This window comes from Pinus tabuliformis, chromosome 6 (genome assembly GCF_031772625.1).
Source record: "Pinus tabuliformis cultivar Carrire ecotype Pingquan chromosome 6, CPIR1, whole genome shotgun sequence".
Taxonomy (NCBI): Eukaryota; Viridiplantae; Streptophyta; class Pinopsida; order Pinales; family Pinaceae; genus Pinus; species Pinus tabuliformis.
Window position 1 is genome coordinate 98,229,757 of NC_142292.1, and position 6,000 is coordinate 98,235,756.

A 6,000-nucleotide genomic window follows, 5' to 3' on the forward strand; every position below is an offset into this window, starting at 1 on the left:
TTTTGGGTGTTGATGGAGGCGAGCATTCGCATGGCCATCAAATAGAAGCCATAGTTGTCACCAACTGTGTTTGAACAACTTTCAGGGTACGCGGAGTTCAAAGCGGATTTCCATCATGTGTATATCCGAGTGCAAAAGGACCCTGAGCAGAAGTGGTTCGACCTACCATACCTTGCTACGCATGACGCTATTTCATATGTCATCAAGCGTTGGCCAAGAGAGTGGCATTCTACATTTGATGTGGCCACTGGGACTAGCAATTTTGTGGAGAAAAAGAAAAAGGAAGCGACCAGACAGAAGGTTCAACAATTGGTTGAGAAGAGGAAGAAAGAAGTCGAGGAGAAGGCCCACGTAGAAGAAGAGCGCTCCTCGAAAGAAGTTAGAAGTATTCTTTTCCCCAAACAAAGGAGGAAGAACAGTCAGAGTAGGGTGGCAGTGATCAATAGGAAATCACACCCTTCCGCGTGAAGCGGTACAGGGAGCAGGAAAAGGAAGGATAGCGGAAGAAAACAAAGCACCAAGCTATCGCTGGATCCGATTACTTTGATAGATGGAGACATGGATGAAATTGGAGACAAGGTGCGGGATAATACCGCAAAACTATTGCAGAAGCTTGATCAGTAGCAAAATCAAGCACTGAGCATCATCGAGATGGGTCTGTGCGAGCTGCAGATCCAGACGACTAGAATCCAGGTAGGTGTAGGACAGAACAACCGTTAGGTCCCTATACTACTAGTGTAACCTCTTATTGTTATTAGTACAACCCCCTTATTATATTGTTGTGCCCATGTAGTCCCCATATTGTTATTATTCTGCCCCATAGAAGCCCACTATTGTTATTATTTTGCCCTTACATTATTATTGTTAGGTCGGATCTGATTATATTATGACCCCTTAGACTCCTATATATAGAAAGGAGGTCTTGTCATTTGTATCATCAAAGAATTGTTCATTTGTGTAATGTAAAGGAGGTTTCCCCCTCAAAGAGGCTTATTTCTAAGGCGTTCATCTATATTTTCTATCTTTTTGTGAGCTAGTTTCATAACATTTGGTATTAGAGGCTTGGATTATAGGGTTTTGATGCTCCAAAAAGGTCATCGTGGAATTTTCGCTATAATTTTTTATTTTTTATTTTTTTATTTTATTTTTATTTTTATTTTTTGCGGCGTTTCAGAAGCGAAAAACAAAACCCATTTGAGATGATATCGTGCTAAACCTTGGGTCTGAATTTCAGACCTTGTCTCACTCTATTTTCGGATATATGATCTGAGACATTTAGGGTTTCTCCAGGCTCCAATATGATCTGAGACATTTATGGTTTCTCCAGGCACTTTCCAGAGCGATTTATGGTTCCTCCACTTACAATCATCACTTGACACTCTAGTGTCGGATATAGGAAGCAATTCAATCCCTTGGCTATCTTACAATTAATAAAATTATGGGTATTGATGTTGTATTAGGAGTCCAATGGCTACAATCCTTGGGTATAATAGCTTTTAATTTTCAAGAAATTTTCATGAAATTTTCTTCAGAAGGAAAGGAGGTTGAATTAAGGGGTATCACAGGGAAACCAGGAAAGATATTCAACTCTGACGGAATGACAAAGCTTCTAAAGAAAGAACAATGAGACACAATTGCACAATTATGTTCGCTAATGGTTCCCACATCGAAATCATGTATTTCTCCAGATCTCCAAAAAGCCTTGGACAATCATTCCAAGGTATTTGAGACTCCCAAAGGTCTCCCATGTATTCGCGATCATGATAATGCTATTCATTTTATTCCAGGAAGTGTTCCTCCAAACATCAGGCCTTATAGATATCCATATGCCCAAAGGAGTGAAATTAAACATATGGTTGCAAAAATGGTAGAGGTTGGTATAATTATCCAACAAAATTTGATAAACAAAGCAAGGGATTAATGGAAGAATGGCGAAGCAAGGTGGGAACTCATTAAAAAATTGTCGAAGATCCCAATTTCTAGAACTTGATAAGGAAGGAAAAATCATATTGGAACCTGAAGCATTTACAGAACTGAGAAGTCAATGTTGAAAATAGCAACAAGAAATGCTAAAAATAGCATTGCTATACATAACATTTCAGGATATATTCCAACTCTATTGGAAATAGCAAAAAATAGAAATGCTAAAAATAACATTTCTATAAATAGCATTTCAGGATATATTCCAATTTTAATTAGTCCTTGAATTAAAATTGAGAAGGTCTCAACAACTGTTTGAAAAATAACTAATTAATTCATCTTGAGTTAATTAGTTGGAGAAATCAAACATGAAGTCTTTGTGAAGACATGCAACAATTATCCCTTTGATTGAGGAATTTATCCCTCAGTTAAAGAGATAAGGATGAGTTGTAATTTGAGTTGTAATTAGTTAGCTCAGTTAACTGACTTAAGTCCAGTTAGATTAGTTCTAACAGTTTGTAGAATTAATTATGAGTTCAGTTAGTTAATGTTTGCATGCATGTAACTGCTGCTCTCCAGATAACTGAATATTCTCTCATAAATAACTCATGCATGTCAGTTCAGTCAGAGACCCAGTTGAGATCAGAGGAAGGGACAGTGTACTATCAGTTGGAGGATTTTTCCTATATAGGAAACTCATCCATAAAGAAGGAATTATCTCCTTCAGGTTTTTGTAGTTGTTTCTAAGCCAAGTGAGTAATATGAGGTGGGAATTCACACAAGTGGAAGCACTGGACCCCAGGAAAAACTGCGCAAGAAAATAGGAGGCTTGGAGGGCAGAGGAGAAGGTTGTGAGAGCCTTTGACTGTCTATGAGCAGTATTGTTTGGTTGCAGAGAGAGCAGGATAGCTTGTGAGCTGATTCTTTTTGTAATATTGAACATATTTCCACTTGTATGATAATACAAATATTGGGGTTTTAGGCTAAGGCTTTCCCCGGGTTATTCTTCTGTGTTCATGTGTGTTTGAATTCTCTTCATCTGTTATATGTGTTCTATTTGATCTTGCTCATATTCGATTAAGCTTCCGCAAAGTTTGTTGTAGAAGTAGATCTTGTATTTTGCTTTATTATATTGCATAATCTGTTGATCTACAGTGGGAATTTCTACATGGTATCGGAGCTGAGTTTATCGAAGCAGTGAACAGTATATGAAGAAGAGAATTCGAAGTAAAAAAAAAATATTGGGCCACGAGTTTGCAGAGCAGATCTGAAAAATTTTGTGCAAAATTTTTAGAAACAAATAGCAGATCTAGATTCCTTGCGAAAAAATACCCAAATTCAAAAAACAAATCGGCTGAATCAGAGTTCATATGAGGGAGATATCGCTGATTTAAAATCATCCTTTTTTCCAGAAAATTTTGTGATGGCGGGAAAGATGAAATAGATTGGTGTGCTAGCTAAGAACCTGTATGCACTTGAGGTAAAAGATGCATGCAAAGCCTTAAGGAGCAAGGCAAGGGTTAGATACTTGGTGGTTGAGAGGGAGAGTACATTACCTCTCAACATGAAGTGCCAGAAGAAGCCTCAGACAATTATGGAGGAGCCACAATTGGTGAAGCAGCTTCAGGAGGTTGTAGAGCAACCACAACTGGAGAAGCCGAGAGGAGACCAAGTAGAGTTATCTACTCATGCAGAGACCTCCAGTAGGGGGAATTTTGAGCCAAGTGGGCATAGGGATCACATGCAGCCATACCTCCAGGTGTGAGGTGGGGCGATAGTCCCAAGAAGGCTGAAATAGGGGCAGGATCCTTGAGGTACCCAAACTCTTTGATTATACCTTGCTACAGGAGCCCCGACGAGGAGTAGCAGGATTGGCTGAGTGGGTAGAAATGGATGCAGATGGAGCGGCAGAGAGAGCTACAGTGTAGGAGTCCCAAGACAATGTAGAGCTAGCAGGCTGCAGCAGTGCGAGAGGCACAAGAGTGTTGCACCAGTGCAGGATGGCACAGAGAGCTATGCAACGGTGCCAGACGCAGGGAGTTGTTGCAGCAGCACAGAGGCCAGAGAGGGAACACTTCTCAGCGACAGAGGGAGCTTCAACATCAGAGGGTGTTTCTAGCCCAACAGGGAGGTCAGTTGGGAGATCAGTTACTTACTTCTCAATAACCGAGTTGGGAAGCACGATGCAACATGATGAGAGGAAGTGCAGTGCGGATGCAGTGTTGGGAGATAGGACCAGCAGCAGCACGAATGCAGCAGGAGGAATCAGTGGGATTGATGCAGTCAGAGATCAAAGTGAAAGAGGCTAGAGCAGTCAAATATTGAAGAGCATAGAGGTGTAGAGTTTTCAGTTGACAGAGGAAATAACAGTCAGAGACTTTGATGACAAAGGCATCATTCTGATTCAGGTTGGATATTTTTGTTTCTGGAGTTTCTGGAGCAACAACACTTGAGAGAAGTGTTACATGCAGAACATTCCAAGGTTTAGGATCGGGTTTGAGTTGAATGCCTTTATTGTTGAGAGGGAGTGTTGAAAATGGCAACAAGAAATGCTAAGATTAGAAATGCTAAAAATAGCATTGCTATAAATAACATTTTAGGATATACTCCAACTCTGTTGGAAATAGAAAAAAATAGAAATGCTAAAAATAACATTACTATAAATATCATTTCGGGATATATTCCAATTTTAATTAGTCCCTGAATTAAAATTCGAATTTGGTCTCAGCAGCTGTTTGAAAAATAATTAATTAATTCATCTTGAGTTAATTAGTTGGAGAAAATCAAACATGAAGTCTTTGTGAAGACATGCAACAATTATCCCTTTGATTGAGGAATTTATCCCTTAGTTAAAGAGATAAGGATGAGTTGTAATTAGTTAGCTCAGTTAACTGAGTTAAGTCCAGTTAGATTAGTTCTAACAGTTTGTAGAATTAATTGTGAGTTCAGTTAGTTAATGCTTGCATGCATGTAACTGCTACTCTCCAGATAACTAAATATCCTCTCATAAATAACTCATGCATGTCAGTTCAGTCAAAGACCTAGTTGACATCAGAGGAAGAGACAATGTACTATCAGTTGGAGGATTTTTCCTATATAGGAAACTCATCTATGCAGAAGGAATTATCTCCTTCAGGTTTGTGCAATTATTTCTGAGCCAAGTGAGTAGTGTGAGGTGGGAATTCACACAAGTGGAAGCACTGGACCCCACGAAAAAAGGCATAAGGAAATAGGAGGCTTGGAGGGTAGAGGAGAAGGTTGTGAGAGCCTTTAACTGTCTATGAGCAGTATTGTTTGATTGCAGAGAGAGCAAGATAGCTTGTGAGCTGATTCTTTTTGTAATATTGAACATATTTCCACTTGTATGATAATATAGAGATTGGGGTTTAGGCTGAGGCTTTCCCCGGGTTATTCTTCTGTGTTCATGTGTGTTTGAATTCTCTTCATCTGTTATATGTGTTCTATTTGATCTTGCTCATATTCGATTAAGCTTCCGCAAAGTTTGTTGTCGAAGTAGATCTTGTATTTTGCTTTAGTATATTGCATAATCTGTTGATCTACAGTGGGAATTTCTACAGTCTACAACTACGAAATTGATCAATTTCAGAGTATCTCATGAAGTGGAAGAACTTACCCGCTGAAGATTCCACATAGAAGGATGAGAATTTTATACACAAGTATCAATAACTACTCAAGCATTGAGGACAACACTTTTTGAAGGAGAGGGGCATGTTAGGTCCCTATACTACTAGTGTAACCCCTTATTTTTATTAGTACAACCCCCTTATTATATTGTTGTGCCCATGTAGTCCCCATATTGTTATTATTGTGCCCCATAGAAGCCCACTATTGTTATTATTGTGCCCTTACATTACTATTGTTAGGTTGGATCTAATTATTTTATGACCCCTTAGACTCCTATATATAGAAAGGAGGTCTTGTCATTTGTATCATCAAATAATTGTTCATTTGTGTAATGTAAAGGAGGTTTCCCCCTCGAAGAGGCTTATTTCTAAGGCATTCATCTATCTTTTCTATCTTTTTGTGAGCTAGTTTCATAACAGCAACGTGACATCAACC